A 20819-nucleotide genomic window follows, 5' to 3' on the forward strand; every position below is an offset into this window, starting at 1 on the left:
TATTTGCGTATCGGTTATGATTTTAATCTGTTTTACATTATTTTCAAAATCAAAAAAGAATCAGGTGAGCAACACTAGATTTTGAGAGTCTCTAGTTCAAAAGGTTGGATTTTTTCGGATTCATTATGATAGTGATAATATCTCTAGACCAAATGTTCTGATACCTAAACACAGTCATAGATGATACAATACAGATCAAATACGTATTTGATGATTTTCTTGTTACCTTAAACGTTAGATGTTTTGTGTGTTTCTCTTTTAAAATTTAACACTTTGTGATGGAACTACAGGTCAAGTTGGATATTGATGATTTTGACATTTACAGTCCAAAAGTTATTCTCTAGATGTTCACAATTAGATTCCCCTTTCCAGGCACAGTGGCAAATATAAAGGCGGAAATATATGTCAGGCGACTCATACCCGTTAAACATTTTGTTGATAGCATAGTTTGTGTTGAATTTGTTTAAATATAAAAGATTTTTGTACAATAAAATTCATTTTTTGATAGTTGAAAAATAATATAGCCTCCGAAGAGGGTTTATATCAACATTTATATTGTTTTAGCATGTTTTTAGGCCATTTTACTGTTTGACAGTCGTATTTCCTATCCGTACCGCCTATAGGTCCGACATTATTGTAGTCTTTTGTGACATATTCACCCCCCCCCCTTTTTGCAACATTTGTATAAAATAAGTGGAGATTGTTGCCATGGTTACACAAAAAAGAGATTATATTTCACCTTTATAACTATTGAAAATAAAATCTATGGAAGATTGTCCTTCCAGAAATATACACATGCATTACACAAATAGTAAGCATAGTTTATTATACAGGAAGTGAAAGAGGGTGGTTAAAATTGATGTCTGTCAATTTTAAGTTATTTTCCTAACTGTGTATTGCTCCCTTAATACCGCTATGAACACAATGCATAACGCATACCAGTCGCCTAGCATACATTTCCGCCCCAAAACATCTATGATATGCGCCCCTATTTACACAATGTATAACGCATTACAGTCGTCTGGCATATATTTTCGCATCATAACATCAATGATCAGCTCCCTTACTTACACAATGTATAACGCATGCCTGTCGCCTGGCATATATGTCCGCCCCATAAAATATATGACACGCACTCCTATTTACACAATGCATTACGCATACCAGTCTTCTGGCATATGTTCCGCCCCATAACATCTATGACACGCACCCCTATTTACACAATGCATTACGCATATCAGTCGCCTGGCATATATTTCCGCCCAAAACATCTATGACACGCAGTTCAATTCACACAATGCATAACGCATACCAATCGCCTGGCATATATTTCTGCCATAACATCTAAGACACGCGCCCCTATTTACACAATGCATTACGCATAACAGTCGCCTCGCACATATTTCCGACCCAAAACATCATGACAGCATTTTAATCTGGTGTTGACTTATATTTATGTTTGTTTAACTTTTGTGGAATATCAATTTTCTGATAGTAAGATACTTCATGGTCCATGGTCTTTTTGGGTTGGCAATTTCCTCATTTAATAATTTAATTTTGGATGCAACGCGTCTTATGATTGGCTGACGTCGTTTTGTTTATCATATCATTAACACAATTTTGTCATGTGACCACGACGTCATCAGCGTTTTTCATGATTTACGCCGGTTTAAAATTGAATTCAAAATCAAATTATAAGAAATAACCGTAATATTTTCCCTGTCTATTCGAAATAACATTAAAAAAACCGCGTGTTATTCAGTGTGCACCACATTTTTTTATGTTATTTCTTCATAGACAGAAAAAATATTACAGTCATTCCTTAAGTATAAAACGAAGTTGGGTTATTTCTTCATAGACAGAAAAAATATTACAGTCATTCCTTAAGTATAAAACGAAGTTGGGTATTGTCCATGGACCTTTATTAGAATTTTGTATGCATGCATACAGAAGAAAGCACCTCGACACCATTTCTTATACTTATAATCATAATTTAGGTTCTGGCACATGCTTTCGTTCAAGAAAGTTAGTACATACAGGTATACCTATATATCGAATAGTTTAAGTTTTATATGATATGTTCTGTTTTTGTTTATTCCACCAGTTTATATGCGTTTTGTTCTGTGTCTGCTTACAATACAAACTAATGGCTGGATCCAATACCTTAGTATCTTCTATGATAAGACCCATAAGTGCAACTTCTAGGACACTAGTTTCCATCAAAGTCTACACACCTGATAATCTGAGTTAGGAATGATCTCCAGAAGGCAATCACTGCGCGAGCTATAAAGGTTTCCGGTATCCCTGATTGGTTGACACGCAGAAATTATTTTGAATGATTATGCATAGTTTTACGCCACAAAGATTTATGAAGAAAAATACTAAAATTAATAAAATAATTATGAAGATGTAAATAAATATCACTCAGATGAATTAAACTTTAGCAACTCAGAATAATATCAGATCTCATAGTGGCGCCACTCAGAAAGGATGCAGAAACACAGACCTTGTGCACCGTTCATTCAGCGTATTGTTTACTATATCGTTCAGGCATCATTTGGTCTGTATTAAATCAGTACACGGTACATTTGTATTTAGTTTATCAACAAATAAAATTATGTTATAATACAAACATACTAGTAGATATATGTTTATAAATATTCTTTTATCACAAAATCAATAAACGAGAAATTAAACCTTACTTTACTCATTTTACAAACCAGTATGGCGACGAGGTGCTTTCCTTTTTTTCTTGTGTTCCTTTCTGCTCATGGATTTCTATTGGATAAGACACAAAGTACCAATGGTCTATCAGGAACATCGAATCAATATGTGACGGCCTCAGAACTTTTTGGCGAGACCAAGACGAGACAATTAGAAGATCAACAATTACGTCGCTACATCGACAATGCTTTTGCAGTACTAACCTCCCAACTGGAACACAAGTTTGATGCTCTCGATCAGAAATTTATACGATGCGAAAATCAAAGTGTTCCTAGCCAGGCAAATGAAACTTTAGAACAGAAGTACATTGATCTTGAGAGAAAATATACGGATTTAGATCGCAAACATACGGATTTAGATGCCAAGTATACGGATTTAGATCGCAAATACATGGATTTAGAAAATAAATACATTCAGATGCAGTCTATGAATAATAATAAATTCTATTTGTTAAAAAGCCATTTTCTGACAATACAAAACAAAACCAGTGAAATAAGCAACGATGTTAATACTTTGAAACAACTTGGAAACAGCAAACCACTGCAGGAAATTCAAACTTTGCAACAACAATTTACGGCAGTTTCTGCTCAAGTACACTCTCTAACTGTAAACGAACGTGTACATAGACTAGATTTCCTTTCCTTGTTTAATACTACGATAGAACAGCAAACAGCACTGAGTGCATTAAATAACACTGGCTCCAGAAACCAATTGATGAAGCTTACAGAAATACAAACGAATAATTCTAAGCAATTATTGAGACTTGGAGAACTGGAAACTAATACTAGTAAACAACTAGTAGGACTTGGAGAACTGGAAACTAATACAAGTAAACAATTAGTAAGACTTGGAGAACTGGAAACTATTACTAGTAAACAATTAGTAAGACTTGCAGAACTGGAAACTAATACTAGTAAACAATTAGTAAGACTTGAAGAACTGGAAAGCAATACGAGGAAACAATTTTCAAGACTTGAACAGAATCATATTTCGACAACAGCTGGTATCATCAGTAAGATGGAAGCCCTGGAGAAACAGGAGAATAAGACCATGTCCGTGATGCAGACACAGATAAACAAGAATGCTGAAAGAGGTAAGACAAATGAAAGTTTTATTTTTCATAAACATGACCTACATGCATTTAGTAGTAGGAAAGCGAGAATAAATGTTCATTTTTTGTACAGATAAGTTATAATATCATTTTGGTTGTAGTAAAAATTGGTGTCTTAATAAATGAAAGTGTCTAGCTTAATGCTCAATTTATGTAAGCATAATAATTTGTGAATATAAACATTAAAAAAAAATATACGTTTTCTCATTTAAGGTAGAAAACGAAAACGATGACCCAATTTTCTTATTTTTTTAATTCGATTTGGGATTTTTAGAAAATTCGATCATTCATATTTTGAATACGAAAATATCATTTTCCTTCTAGCACATTCTCATGTCTCGCCGGTAGTCGAAGGGTTTATTAAGTGTTAGCCTTGACCGTCCGTCTGTCTTTCAGTCCGTCACATGTTTGTTTCCGCACTTTTTTAAACTAACAATTTCCTCATCCAAATTTTATGAAACTCGCAGACATAGCTCAAATTTAGGCAGTGAAAAACTTACCGTTCTAAAGTTATTCCCCTTTATAACTTGGAAATTGCAAATTCTTTCGTTTCCGCACTCTTGCTCAAATTCACCTAATGAACATGTTTGCAAACTCATATACAATGCTAAAACCAAACTTGCAGACAGAGCTTGAACTTTAGCAGTGTGTCAATATCTGTTCTATATTTTTGCCCCTTTATAACTTGATAAATTGCTAATTTTTTAATTGATCACACTAACTAAAGTTTGCCTCCTGTGAACTATTATAGTGCTATGAATCAAAACACACAGACAAAGTTCACATTTGGACAGTATATATTTGATTGTCACTTACTGTTCTAGAGTTATGCCTTTAAGTGTACGTAATTAACTTCTCCATATAATTTTTTTTAAATTTTACATGTGAATTCAATTTGTAAAAATACATTAGAAAATAAAATAAAATAGGTGGTAACTGTTTACGTTTTTCCGAAATACGCTGTTTAAATTTAACAGCACAATACGCCAAAAATACAAAGGACATATAGGGAAAATCATAAAAATCGGCAGATATTTTTACTTTATAAAGATTTTCTAATTCGTTGGTCCACAGAAGTTAAAATAAAATCGAAATGCGATTTAAAAACAAACGTCGAATGCATTACTGGTGCAAAGAAAGGCTTAGCAACCGTGCTAGTTTTCAATCGATATCTCCTGGATTTTTAATTTTTATCGAAAAACATAAATGTCACCAAAAATTCTACTCCATACCGCTTTTATACCAACCGTACAGTGTCAAAACAAAAATCGTGAGTGTGTACAACACATTTTCCAAATTATTACAAATTCTCAAGCGTAATCTATTTATATTGGTTCTTAATGTTTTAAACCTCGGTTATATTATTTTTATTGCGTAGACATGACTTATTTGAATATCATTTATAATTATCTGCATCTTTTCATCCTCGCCATTTTCAGCGCTATTTTAGGTATGGCGTACAAAACCAATTATGTTTGTCAGGTTCACACAACTCTGCAATTTTATTCGAAAATTTCCTGTCTCGCTCGTTTTTCATTTTCTTTAGATACACAAAAAAAGCATGTTATAATGTTTGCTTGAGTTTCAATAACAAAGGAAAAATTCTTGTACCATTATTTGTTAAAATTTTATCCACATGTACAACTTAAATAAATAGAAAACTGCATCTGCATATTATCTTGAGAAAATTTTTATGGCTGTTATGAAGTCAAAAGAAGAACCCACATATGAATTTCAGTAAAACAAAATAGATCGGAGTTTTTGATATAACTTCCCCTAGCACAGATCTTCAGTGTTCTGCCTTAGCATGGTAGAGTGTAATTATTAAGCTTTTTCTATAGTGATATCCTTTAAATGTATAGGCGTAAAACATGCTATAAATGTACGGCTGTAAAAAAAGTATAAATGAACGGATGTAAGGCTATAAAAATAATTCCATCCATTATGATGCTTACTAAATATCTCTAGTGTATATTAAAATACCTAAAACTTGAAAGTTTGAACTTTCAACAAATTAACTCTCGTAAAGTATAGTTAACATTTTTGGTTGGTTTTTTTTTTCTTCAGGAAAATAATCCGTGACCCCCTATTAATTATAAGTCATTAGTACTAATGAAAGGTAATTTTCTTATCGAATTTAGCCAATTTTATAGTTTAATGTTTTCCTCAATACGTAATTGATAGGGGTGCCACAGGGATTCGGTTACCCCACCCTTATCATATATTAAGATCTTAAAAATGTATACCTTTTCATATATTGCGGAGTTGAAAATGAACATTTTCCCATATTGGTTGGGTCTCTAGTAGTGTGTTGGAAAAGTTGAATATTTAGGTCTAAGATTCTGTATGTAATGTTTACTTACGGCGAGACTTTTGCAGCTTTGAAAAATGACAGGGATTGTCACGTGTTTGTTTGCTTATTTGGTCAAATGTTTTTGTTTAGGCGTTTTTACTTTCTGTTAAACACGAGTCGTATTCACGGTATTGTGTACTAGCTCCTGCAATGCTGAATGTCTGCAAGAAAAAAACAAAAACAAAGCGGTAAAAGAGTCAGACTAACTAATAAGATTTCTTATTGGAGTCATTCTGATAATTTCTTTGAAGTTTTAGATAGCATAGAAATACTTGAATGGATTCACGATAGACCGCACTAAGTCGTTTCTCTTTCATGTGCCCATTTTTCCTATCTTGGAATAGTGTGGATAACTTGCGTAACTAACAACGCACGTTTTGTCACTAGAGGCGTGCAATTACGTACACTTTGTTCCCCACTTTAATCATAAGTCACGTCAAATGCTCTTAAAGAGTTTGTTTGCGTATCTACAATCAAGCTCGAGATGGAACATTAATGTCCTCAGACACATTCGTCTTTTATGTACCAAATTTTGACTTGAAAATAGGTTCTGCTGCACGTATTCTTTTCTTTCTTTTTTTTTTGAAAACGGTATATTTTTTTTTCTTTTTCATTTCGGCTTCATAGCCTGTCGTCAACTAAATGATAAACCCTTTTGGGAAACGTGTACAACTTGAACATAAGAAGTAACCAAGAGAATAAACCACCGAAACTGTTTTGTTGTCACATTGTTTATTCTGAAAAAATACGCAATTCCTTTGATAACGAACTTTTTATATAGGCAAATGGTCCTCCAAACCTAAAATAATCCTTTTTTTTTTCTATCTGATCATCCATGTTAACACCTGATACAATAGAATTTAAAAAAAAAGAACACAAGAAACATAGCAAAGAAAAGCTTAAAACATTTGTTAATTCTAATTCAATTAATTTTCCAATTATTTTAGTTGCCTTGACCGCTCACCCATCGTCACGTGGAACAGTAAACAGCACCATAATAAAGTTTGACGATGTAAAGTACAGTGTAGGGATAACCAATATATTGGCTTACATGACCACGGGAAAGTTTACATGTGAACGGGAGGGACTGTACATTATATCAGCTTCTGTGATGTCTCATACTAGTGGTGCGGAATACTTCATTCGTCGGAATGGGTTATCTATTACAGGTACATATATCGGCGATCATAGTAGTACTAAGGTTCATACTGGTGCAGTGACTGTCACCCAGAAGTTAAACCCAAATGATCAAGTCTGGTTGTATGCTTATGGGTCTTGGGTTCTGTATAATGACGTGTATTCAACATTAACAATAATCAAAATAAAATGAATACATATATATAATCTTACTTTGAACCTATAATTATTTGTATAGATGATAGTAATGAGGTTACAATATGCCGCATAGTACATGTCTCTATGTTTTAATGATAATCTGTGATATCAGCAGACAAATGATTTGCCATGTAAGGATTATTTGTAAAAGGTGAATTTTATTTTCATAATTATATGATGATATATACCGAATAACAATGTATTCCTTTTTTTAATAAAGGCAACAGCAGTATACCGCTGTTTAATAGACAAAGGCCATACGGTAAACTATAGTTGTTAATATCTCTGTCATTTTGGTCTCTTGTGGAGAGTTGTCTCATTGGCATCATACCACATCTTCCTTCTTTTTTTTTTATATAATTCGATTAAGCGAAATGAAATCAAGGTCTCAAACCAAAACCGAGGGAAATGCCTCAACTGTATGAGGAAAACAACTCAACAACAGACACAATTAGCTGCTACAAACAAAAACGCCAATGTATACATAAAAGAGGGACGAAAGATACCAGAGGGACAGTCAAACTCAAAAATGAAAAAGACAAACAGACAAACAATAGTACACATGACACAACATAGAAAACTTAAGAATAAGCAACACAAACCCCACCAAAATTAGGGGTGATCTCAGGTGCTCTGGAAGGGTAAGCAGATCCTGCTCCACATGTGGTATCCTTCGTGTTACTTATGTGATAACAAATCCGGTAAATAGTCTAATTCGGTAGGTCACATTCATGAAACGGACTATGTGATATCAACTGCCACATTCGTGACTTTACACAGTACATTCTAAAAAAGAAATGATTGGTTGAACCTGGTTTTATGGCTAGCAAAACCTCCGGCTTATATGGCACTGTTAAAAAAAATACCGCTAAAATGACAACATTTTTGTGACAGGAATACAATTCAAATAAACGCAAGAACACAACGAACAAAGACATACATATATACCTGTGACTTTCTCTTAGTTATGTCCACCCTCTTGTATGGTCACCATTGAATGGTGGCCTTTTATTGGGGTAATCAATCTTAAGGTGTTGGCCATTTATTTAGGGGTCATTAAACATAATCTGATGTTTAATCTAATTATGTTACCTTTTGAAATCAATCAAGGTTGAAGTTTTCACTTTGAATGTTTTATTCAAATTTACCTGTACATGTAACTCAGGTTTCTTCTCAAATTGCCATTACACCTTTTTCTTGAAAATGTAGAATAGACTGTTGTTTTAGTCTTTGTTAATTCATATCATTTGTTGATTTTTCTGTCTTTAAATTTACATGTTTTCCCTTTTATCTAATGTTTACATTTTTTGATGTCATTTTTTTAAATTTTTTATCTTTTTATTTTTTGCTTCTTATTCCATGTATTCTTTAAATCTCTTCATGGAAAGAATCTTGAGTAGAAATGACAAAAATTCAAAGTTAAGTTATTGACTAGCATTTGAAAACAGAATCCTTAAAATAATTTTTTTTTCTTCAGTAAAACAAGATATGGTGTACATGGTATTCAATTGTTCGTTTGTATTATTAAATGAATTATTCACAATTATAACTTATATTCATGTTTAAAAGAACCATGAAACAAATAATTTGACAAGCCTGTTTCTTAACAAATTAAATTATCAGTATCAATATCAATTCTTTTACAATAAATTTTGTTAACAAAGTTGTACAATCTGGTATCATGATTAAGATATTCAGGAAAACTACAAATATAAGTATATGGTATAGGAATAAACAATTTTTGTTTACCTTTTATATTTTTCAAATCTCCAAATGGCTTACCTCATTTTACCTAGTTGCAATCTAATTTTGATAAATGCTAATCATAATAAAAAAAATGTTCTTATCACTGAATAAAGTAAATATTATTAAAAGAAAAAAAATATCTTGTTTTTTTAAACAATTGTAAACCTATCTAATATGTTATCTTCAGTTTGGCTTATTTCGTCATTTAACGGGCAAAATTTATCTCCAGAAAAAAAAGTATACTTCTATATAGATTGTGACATTTTTATGGTTATCAATCAAACCTCTTTTTGTTCTGTGTATTATATTGTCGAAACTGCAGGACTTGCATATGCATGATACATATTCACTCCACTAAGGCCTTTTCGATACAGTAAATAATTGCAGGGACTTGAATGAACTAGATTCTTTAAAGACCTTGATCATGTTGATTAAAAATGAATTTTTAGAAAAAAATAAGAATATTTTTGAAAATAAAATTAAAACTTATGATGAAAACAATAAACTCAAATGCTTCATTAAGTAATGATTAGAAACCAATGAATTAGGGGTCATAATTTAGAAATAGAAAATGGTGGATTACAATTCCTATAATGAATAGAACATAACTACTTAGAGATAATCTTTTTGAAAATTGTTAACTTTCTCATAATAATGTCCCTGTCCTGTTTATGAATAAAATCTTAACCAAGAACAAAAAATAAAAAAAAATACTAAACCTCTATAACTTGATTGTATTGTAATTTGTTTATATGACAATAATAAATCATTTTTTTCTGTAATGAATAGTTTGGATATACATGTATTTATTCAATAGAGAAATAATGAATTGCCTAAATTTTAGTTAGCATAAGTCCTAAATATAATATTAAACATTTGTAAAACATTGTCAAATGCAATAAGTATAAATAATTTTGATTTTAGAAAATTGATTTGAAAAACACATGTTCAACGGAAAAAGGCATGCGTTGTGAAAGTTTGCATTATATAAGAAGATGATATTCATTTATTGCCAAAAATTACATATAAAAAATAACTAAAATTAATAGATTTTTTTAAAAGGTATAACATCAAAACAAACAGTGATGAAAAAAAAAATTACCAAAAAAAGTAAGAAGCTTTGTTTCCAAGTAGTTTTATTATTTCGTTTTATTTTAGAATGTTCTTGTCTCAGTAATTAATTTTGACAAACGCATATATTTTACCTGAGACACTTTACCTGTTAGTTATATAATTTTAACACTTCAATGCAGTTATGATTTCTCTTCATCCTTGACTAGTTTTTGATTAATATCTTGTGTATTAGTTAAGCAACAGGAGGTATAATGATGGAGATATAGTGCCATCAAGGTGACCTTTTTTATGGCCACCATTAATAAGATAATGTCACAAGTAATACTGCACATAGTATAGTAGTATATTACAACATGTAAACCACAGACATATAACAGACACCTCCCATTCATTTACGACAGCACACCAGTACACAAGAATATAGTTATGATTTTCGCGTAACACGTAAATTTAAAAAAAAAAGATCAAACATTTGGATAAACTTTTGAATGTTTTTATTTATGTATTTTCTCACCATTACAAAAAAATTTATATAGTATTGTGTTTAACATATTGTTTTCATCAATGTCGTTTTGATTAATTTAATCTCCCTCTGATCAAGATTCTTGAAGAAATATTTAAAGATCAATGCAAATCGAATAAGTAAAGTCAGATATTTTGTCAGCAATATTTTAGACTTGTTTCGAACCAATAATAACCCCTTAATTGCTGCTAGTGTTATTTTTATTATGTGGATATGGGCCTGTACCACTTCTTATAGCCACTTTTTCGTTTTCTGTTGAAATTTTAGTGCTGGCATTAGAAATATTTGTTAGGTAGATTTTATCCATCAAGATTGAGTTAAAGCTTTATATGTTTTATGAGAGCTCAAACGTTGTGAAGATTTGTTATCTTGTATTGATCAGTTGCTGTCTTGTTGACATTTACGTCTTATTTTATTCATATTTGGTGCTACATGTACATTGTAGTATGTCTCTGTAAGTTGATATTTTTGAAGATGACAGTCACCTTTGCTCCTTTTGTTTTTTGCATTTTTGCCAGATATTCAGAATCCTCTGGTTTTATCCCTAGGCTGTAGTGCCATTTTAAAATTTTCCTCACTAATCCCCGCTTTTTTCTTTTCATAATTTAATTATGTATATAGTTTGAAAAGCCTTATTTGAAATTGCTATAAAATTATGTTATCTTTTCCTAATTTTCTACAGAAAAGGGTGCCAATTTTAAATATATGAAGAATCTAGAGAGAATTATTCCCAGCCAAATTTTCTATGACCTATATTTTGAAAACCAGCACACTGATCCTTATGTTTCCCCTGCTTTTTAGTTACAATCTATGTATTACAGTTTTTAAAAGCTTGCTATTTTGAAATAGAGTAGTGAACATCTTTAAGATAGATGTTACAGTGTTCACTTCTGCATTTTCTAATACCACCGTGCATGGGATTATAAAAATAGCATTATTTCCTTTAAATTATACTGCTAATATATAGAGAATTTCATGTAGCCTTTTCAATATTACACACTGTATCAACACAAGACACCAATATAAGCCAAAGAGCTCTGTAGTTTATAATATATAAATGTACTAAATGCTTTTCACATGACATTATACATTAGGTAGTTTGGTAAATCCTTTGCAAACATCACATGAACTAATATCAATAACATAATATATATATATTTCATATAGATAGGTGGTTTGATAAATCCTTTGTAAACGTGACTGATATGGATGGCTGAGTCAGCACAATTGCCACTGATTGTATAAATTATACAATTTACTTGTTATCACGACTTATAATACTGTGGATTCATTTATTTTATTTTGTACCAATTTGCGTGGATTGGGGTAAAATTACACTTTCGTAGATATTTATTTCCATGATTTAGCCAAAGTCTGCATATACACAAGCCTATAGAATATATATTATTCCTTGAATATGTTTTAAATTCATGGTTCACTTGTACCTGGAAAATCCACAGAATTTGATATCCAATGAAAAATAATGAATCTACAGTATAAGAAATCCTATTTTAAAAGAGAATTAGATAGCACCATTGGACTCTGATGCTATCAAGCCTAGTAGACTACTGGATTATCCATTCCTTACATCATTAGTTATCACACCACTTTTGTAACTTGCAAAGTATGTGTACTACATGATACAGTGTATGTGGGGACTTTATATATGGCAATCAATTGACAATTTTTCCAATGATAATTATTTTTTTACAAGAATATCCCATTTAGTGGCCTGTATAAATATGAAAATTTATTCATATTTTATTACTTTCTAGTAGTTCTAGACATAAAAGACATAGTCACTGTTTCGACTTTGTCATATACATGTATTATTTGGACTTTTTCAATCATTAAATACAATTTGTGATTTATTGTTTAATTGAGTAATATACTGTCTCGTGAAATTTATGTCGATTTACTTTTTATATCGGCAAGTATTTCATAGTCAAGTATTTTTATAAAATGATGAATTATCACTGTAACAATACTCTTATTTGATTCTTTCCAAGAAGTTATATATGCACATCTTTCACATACGTGTTGTTTTCTGGTGGTATTATGATTATAATAAGTGTTATTTTTTTACACATTAAGCTCAGTTGAGTGATTTGACATTATTTATTTTACATATATCATTCACTACGTGTTAAAATCGTGAATTAAGAAATTATTAATAAAATTTGTATCATAACTGTACCTAGCTGTAGTGAGATAATTGATCTAAAACTGTATTTTAATCAAAACAATGCTATAATAAATAATGAAAAATTACTGTTAGAAATACTGATATAACTGCATTGTCATATACACACTATATACATTTAACTATGATAACTTAACTTTATTATTGATTATATATTTGTGCAGATATGTCTTGAATCTTAAAATAAAAACTTGTAAATTTGGTTTGGTCAGGTGATACAAATGTTCATTAGACAGCAGAACTTTAGAAAGTAAATTATCCAATGAATTTTAAATTTGTTTAATTATATAGGGAATCACTGAAGCATGACTGGAGCAGGCCCTCTCTCTTATGAAGTGAGTGGGCCCCACTTATGAAAATTTCTGGATCGGCCACTGTTATAACCAAAACATTGCAAAAGGACATTAATTGAAATAGCTATATTTATCTACAGTCAACTTTTTGTGAAGGAGAATAATTATTGCATGATTCATACATCGTTTATACATACCATGCAAGCTTTTTTGTTCTTAATAGTGCCTTTAATCATGTTTTTTGTTTGTGTCATTATATTTATGACTGATGAATTAGATAAATTTGACAACTTCTTTTATACCCTGAGCATTTATGTCATATGTCTATATTCTACCGGCTGTATTTTTACCTTTTAAACATGTATTTTGTTAGAATAAAAAATGCATTGAATTTTACATTTGTTATAATATTTGCATAGTGATCACCAGTATATGTCATTTATTTGCAACACTGTATTCAAAATGTACATTGTTAATACCTAGAATAGCTAAAATGCAGTGTTTACACCTAGAATAATGTGTTAACACCTAGAATAACTATAATACAGGGTTAACACCTAGAATACAATGTTAACACATAAAATAATGTGTTAACACCTAGAATACAGTATTAACACCTAGAATACAGGGTAAACACAAAGAAAACAGTGTTCCCCTCTGACATACAGTGTTCTCGCTTGGAATACAGTGTTCTCCCATTAAACACAGGGTTCTCCCCTTGACTGTAGTATAATCCCGTGGAACACAGTGTTCTCCCCTAAAATACAGTGTTCTCCCCTAAAATACAGTGTTTGCCCTTAGAAAACAATGGTCACTCTCTAGAATACAGTGATCACTCCAAAATAATAGTGTTTACCCCTTGATAGAGTGTTAACACCTAGAATACAGTGTTGAGCCCTATAATTCAGTGTTCTGTCCTAAAGTACAGTCTTCACGTCTAGAATACAGTGTTTACCCATATAAAACAGTGTCATCCTATAGTACATTGTTAACATCTAAAATACCATGTTCATCCCTAGAATACAGAGTTCCCTCCTAGAATACAGTGTTTACATAAATTTATGTGCGGTATGCGTACGAATTTTCGGATCTATTTCAGTCTATTGTTTAGCAATAGAATAAACTAGTTATGCAAATTAGTAAGGTATATAATGGATTGAAAACGGGTTTTCAAGTTTATCGAAGGCTGGGCGGTGACCACTCGACTTGCAGACAATTTTTCAAGATGTCCGATTCAGATCTAGACCTCGATGATAGAGAATTAACCAAGTCTCCTGACAAGTCAATTGAAGCCTTACGTTCGGCTACTGAACCAACTAAGAAAAAAGGTAATTCAGAGCATGATAGGGCACCTGAAGTTTCAAATGCAGATTTGTTTTCTTTGATGACCACTTATTTCAATAATAAACTTTCCGGCATAGAGAAGAATTTCTCAGATACTACAGAGACATTAGTAAAGAGAGCAAAGAAAGCAGAGAATACCTTTAAATTTAAGGGGAATCAGTTACAATTTGAGCTTAACTCTGATATTCAAGACAGTATCAGCACGGCAATTGGTTATATTGAGAAGAATAGACCTAAAAAGGCAGTTAGGGTTTTAGATTAGGGTTTTAAGATTCGTCCGTTCAGCTCAAGAAGAGAAATAAATTAATTAGAATTGCGGATAAGTCCGAGGGCGGTTGGAGAACGGTGAACGAATACCTTTCAGATGAAGTGGCCAGTGACTCGGAGGACGAGAAAAGAATACGCGCAGCAGATAATAGGGCAGTTAAAAAGATCAAAGCAGAGAAAACAGATAAACGCAGCAGTAGAAAGCGTCCGGCAGATGCATCTGGTTCAACAGCTCAAATGGCACATAATGGTACAGGTGGTTCTGATGCTACATTTCGCCTCCAGCCCTTTCGAGGGGGCTTGGCCGCCAGCGGCCAAAGTTTCGGCAACCAAAATAGCTTCAAGACCTCAGACGTCTGCTACAACTGCGGCATGCAAGGGCACTGGGCAAGAGACTGCAGGAAGGGAAAGGCAAGGACAGGACCTCCCAGAGGATCTTCTTCTTAAAGACCATAACAGTGACATTTTCAAGGTACAAGATTATGATATTGTCGAAACATTTTATGAATATGAAAATTGTAATTCTGATATTTATGTTAAAGGTCGTTTGAAAAAATCTATTAACTTTTGGAAACAAATTAATGCTTCAGATTTTATTTTGAATGTTATTACAGATGGTTACAAAATTCTTTTGCTTAATGAGCCCGAAGAAATATTCTTAAGAAATAACAAATCAGCATTTGATAACAGCGAATTTGTCTCAAAAGCTATTTTAGATTTAATGAAAGGGGGCTTGATACGTGAGGTATCGAGTAAACCGCATGTGGTTAATCCTTTGACCGTCTCGACTGCGGAAAATAAACACAGGTTAATTTTAGATTTACGACACGTAAACAAACAGGTAGTCGATAGCAAGATTAAATTTGAAGATTGGAAAGTAGTTAAACAGTATTTATCTTCTAACTGTTTCGGATTCGTTTTTGATAAGAAATCAGGATATCATCATATTGATATTTTTAACGAGCATCAGAAATATTTAGGTTTCTCCTGGAAATTAGGAGGTGTAACAAAGTTTTTTTGTTTTTACTGTACTTCCTTTTGGTTTGAAATCTAGCGGATATATCTTTACTAAAGTAGTTAGACCTTTAGTAAAACATTGGCGAAAGAAAGGAATCAAAGTTGTTGTTTATTTAGATGACGGGTTCGGTTTAGCCGATAATGAAAACACATGTAAAATGCATTCTGATTTAGTAAAGTCAGATCTTATTGCATCGGGGTTCGTACCAAACAGAGATAAATGTCACTGGACACCAACACAAAAATTAGAGTGGTAAGGTTTTATATGGAATTTAGATATATGTAAACTCAATATACCAGATAGAAAAAAAGAATGATTTAATTGAATTAGTTAATATTATACTTAACAGTTCCTGCAAAGTGAAAGCAAGATTGTTAGCAAAAGTAGCTGGTAAAATCATTTCTTTTACGCCTGCTTTAGGTCACATTACACAGATCATGTCGAGAGGTTTGTTTGAAGTTATAAATTTAAGACAAGATTGGAACCATTCTATTAATATAAATCATTGTAACGCTTGTATCAGAGATCTGATATTTTGGAGAGATAACATTTTTGAGTTAGAACCAGTTTCATTGTTAGGACTGGATTCTGAATTTTACATATTTACAGATGCAAGCAATACAGGGGCTGCTGGATATATTGATAATCTAAAACAGATTATGCATAAATCTTGGTCGGACGATGAGAAATTGAAGAGCTCCACTTGGAGGGAAGTCAAAGCAATAGAGTTGTCTACTAAGTTTTGCACGTTTGCTTAAACATTGCACGGTATCGTTTTATACAGACAATCAAAACGCTGTAACAATAGTTCACAAGGGTAGTAAAGTACCAGAATTACAGTCTTTAGCTTTATCAATATACGATTGTTGTCGCAAAAATGATATTATTATTTTTGTTAACTGGATTCCAAGGGAACAGAATGAACAAGCAGACATGCTAAGTAGAATTGTCGATATTGACGACTGGCGTATTTCAGATGCATTTTTCACATTCTTGAATGATTTATGGGGTCCATTTTCAATGGATAGGTTTGCTAGCTTTGAAAATACGAAATTACAAAAGTTTAATTCCTTATACTGGAACCCAGGTTCTTTATGCGTCGACGCTTTCACGTGCGACTGGTCCGGTGAGAACAACTGGCTAGTACCTCCAGTAACCGAGGTTAGCAGGGTTATAAATCATTTAGTAAAAATGCAAAGCTAAAGGAACTTTGATAGTTCCGAATTGGCCTTCATTGCCATTTTGGTCGTTGATTTTTGACACTGGTCGAAAATATAGAAAGTACACAAATGATGTGCTTCAGTTCAATGAACCAGAGAGAATTTTCGAATCGGGAAATAATTTGAACGCTATTTTTGTGAGAGGAGATTTCAAAGGAACTATGTTAGCTGTTTTGTTAGACGCTTCATATTGTTAATATTAAGTTTTTTATTTACAGAATTGTTTTTACTATATGAATATTGATGTAATGTGTGTGTGTTGGAAGTCACTGGACGTTATGCTCTTTGGTCACTGGACTAAATCTTTTAGAATACTGTATGGTCACTGGACCTGATAGATATGCATTGATTCAGGTAAATATGTTATGTATGTAATAGAATTTTTATCTTTTTACAAAAAGATTATAATTACTGTATATCTATTTTTAGAACATTTTTTCGACTGGATTCTGGTCACAGTTAAGTTCGGTTAAGCACACAGAACTCAGATTACTTTACTCAAATCTAAATGCAACTGTCTTAGATTCGAGGGCCAAGACGACTGTTACAAAATATATTGGAGGTTTCAAACGTTTTCTAAAATGGACACAAAAATACAAAGAGATAACTTCAGTACTTCCCTGAAATAAACTTTATGTGGGTTTATACTTGCAACATTTGATTGAGTCATCCGAAGGTTTTAGTTCAGTAGATACAGCATTTTATAGCATAAAATGGGCTCATCGTATTGCTGGCGTAACTGATCCAAGCGAATCTGAACTGGTCAAGAGTATACTAGAAGGTGCTAAGAGAATACTATCTCGTCCGAAAAAGGGAAAAGAACCAGTTGACTCGAATTCAATGATTAAACTGTTTGATAAATACCAAGATCGTAACTCACTAATTATAAAAAGAAGTGCGTTTATTGTTAATGTGTTCGTTAATGTATACAGGATTTTTGCGTTTCAACGAGTTATGCAACATCACAGCTAAAGACATAGTTTTTCATACTTCGCATGTCAATATCTTTATTCGTAAGAGCAAAACAGACTGTTATAGACATGGTAATAATGTCGTTATTTCTAGATTAGACAGTTCCTACTGTCCTGTAAAGCTTTTGCAAAGTTATCTAGTTTTAGCTAAGATTGAGAATAATTCAGAATTCTTTATATTTCGTGCATTGTCTTTTTTAAAGAAAACTAATTCTTTTATATTGAGAAGTAAAAATGTAAAAATTTCGTATACTCGAGCAAGAGAGTTAGTCAAAGAGGCCTTATCACAAATTGGTTTAAATGTAAACAAATTTGGTTTACACAGTTTCAGAGCAGGCGGTGCCACAGCGGCCGCTAAATATGATATACCAGATAGACTTTTTAAAATACATGGAAGATGGAAATCTGATTTAGCTGAAATCTGATGGTTACGTATCAGATAATTTAGAAAAACGAATATCAGTTTCTAAGAATTTAGGTTTATAATAGTTATCAAAAGTACCAGGATTATAATTTTATACGCCAGACGCGCGTTTAGTCTACATAAGACTCATCAGTGACGCTCAGATCAAAATAGTTAAAAAGCCAAATCAATACAAAGTTGAAGAGCATTGAGGATCCAAAATTCCAAAAAGTTGTGCCAAATACGGCTAAGGTAATCTACTCCTGGGGTAAGAAAATCCTTAGTTTTTCGAAAAATTCAAGGTTTTGTAAACAGAAAATTTATAAAAATGACCATATAATTGATATTCATGTCAACACCGAAGTGCTGACTACTGGGCTGGTGATACCCTCGGGGACGAAACATCCACCAGCAGTGGCATCGACCCAGTGGTGTAAATAGTTATCAAAAGTACCAGGATTATAATTGTATACGCCAGACGCGCGTTTCGTCTACATAAGACTCATCAGTGACGCTCAGATCAAAATAGTTAAAAAGCCAAATCAATACAAAGTTGAAGAGCATTGAGGATCCAAAATTCCAAAAAGTTGTGCCAAATACGGCTAAGGTAATCTACTCCTGGGGTAAGAAAATCCTTAGTTTTTCGAAAAATTCAAGGTTTTGTAAACAGAAAATTTATAATTTATAACATTTTCACTTTCTGCTTTCTTTGTACGTCGAAATGGTCACCGTGCCTGTTAGTATCAGAACTATTCTTGTCTTATTTATAGACATATATACAATATGAGTCAGTTTAGAACAGAAATTAGGAGCAGAGTTGTACAAGAAAAATAGAGCAATTTAGCACATAAATATGTTATGTTCGTTTGAACATCGTGAATTAAGAACATAAATAAATTTATGTGCGGTATGCGTACGAATTTTCGGATCTATTTTAGTCTATTGTTTAACAATAGAATAAACTATTTATGCAAATTAGTAAGGTATATAATAGATTGAAAACGGGTTTTCAAGTTTATCGAAGGCTGGGCGGTGACCACTCGACTTGCAGACAATTTTTTTTTGTATTGTTAAATGTGTATATGACGTCTGCAGTGAATATGTATTTATAGTATACTGATTTGTAATGTTTATTTTATAGATTTGATATGATGAAGTGTTTATGCAGAGATGTTTAGGACATTGTTTGATGAAATGAAATGAAAAGAAATTTATAGAAAATTGATTACTAGTAGATTGTGAATTATGATGAATAAATAGAAATGGTCACCGTGCCTGTTAGTATCAGAACTATTCTTGTCTTATATATACATATATACAATATGAGTCAGTTTAGAACAGAAATTAGGAGCAGAGTTGTACAAGAAAAATAGAGCAATTTAGCACATAAATATGTTATGTTCGTTTGAACATCGTGAATTAAGAACATAACCATAGAATACCGTGTTCATCCCTATACTACAGCGTTCATCTATAGAATGCAGTTCATACCTACAATATAGTGTTCACCCATAGAAAAGCGTGTTGATCCCTGGAATATCGTGTTCATCCCTGGAATACAGTGTTTACCCATAGAATACAGTTTTCATCATTAGTATACAGTATTCAACACTGCATTATGATCAATAACCGCCATCCATTGAACCATTGAAATATCACTGATTCATTGAAACTATTGCACTGCATGCACAGTTTACACACGTATATAGAGAATATGACATTGTTTTTTTTTCAAACGAGTTTTGCTGCTGCCTTTTTTCGACTATCAATGTCTATTCATGGCCAGCATATTTGAAAATCTAAATCTAAAAGGATAAAAAAAAGAGTAAAGCCAAAGCCGGACAAGGAATCAGATCTTCGCATGATGGAGATACGTTCCTTACTTTTAAATAATTTCCCAAAATTTGTAGTCATGGTACAGCTTAGTACGACCTTTGGAAACTTAATTAGTGTTACTATTTAGTGAAATATTCTACATGGGAACGTTCATTTGAGAAACACACAATATCAAAATGCTCCGCGGGGTACAGCTTGGTACGACCGCAAACCCTAAACAGTTTGGTTAAGTATGGAGCTTGCTGTAAAACAGCTCTAAATTTTGATTGTTAAGGTATCTGACAATGAATGTGGTCAAAGAACTGAACAATTTTAAATTATAATTTTATCTATTATTGTCGAACCTTCAAAATTTTAATTCAGCATAATTATGAAATCCTCAAAAATCAATCTATCCG

The 20819-nt window shown here is 32.2% G+C and overlaps 2 long non-coding RNA genes across 2 annotated transcripts; both read left to right on the forward strand.

Annotated features, from left to right (window-relative positions):
* Nucleotides 1-2718: 2718 nt before the first annotated feature.
* Nucleotides 2719-7755, forward strand: LOC143076533 (uncharacterized). The gene is made up of 2 exons (XR_012978687.1): nt 2719-3817; nt 7136-7755. It is a non-coding gene; the product is annotated as an uncharacterized LOC143076533 (long non-coding RNA).
* Nucleotides 7756-14980: 7225 nt separating this feature from the next.
* Nucleotides 14981-19857, forward strand: LOC143076531 (uncharacterized). The gene is made up of 3 exons (XR_012978685.1): nt 14981-15445; nt 17430-17565; nt 19727-19857. It is a non-coding gene; the product is annotated as an uncharacterized LOC143076531 (long non-coding RNA).
* Nucleotides 19858-20819: the final 962 nt, after the last annotated feature.

The sequence above is a fragment of the Mytilus galloprovincialis genome, chromosome 5, assembly GCF_965363235.1.
Source record: "Mytilus galloprovincialis chromosome 5, xbMytGall1.hap1.1, whole genome shotgun sequence".
NCBI classification, from domain to species: Eukaryota; Metazoa; Mollusca; class Bivalvia; order Mytilida; family Mytilidae; genus Mytilus; species Mytilus galloprovincialis.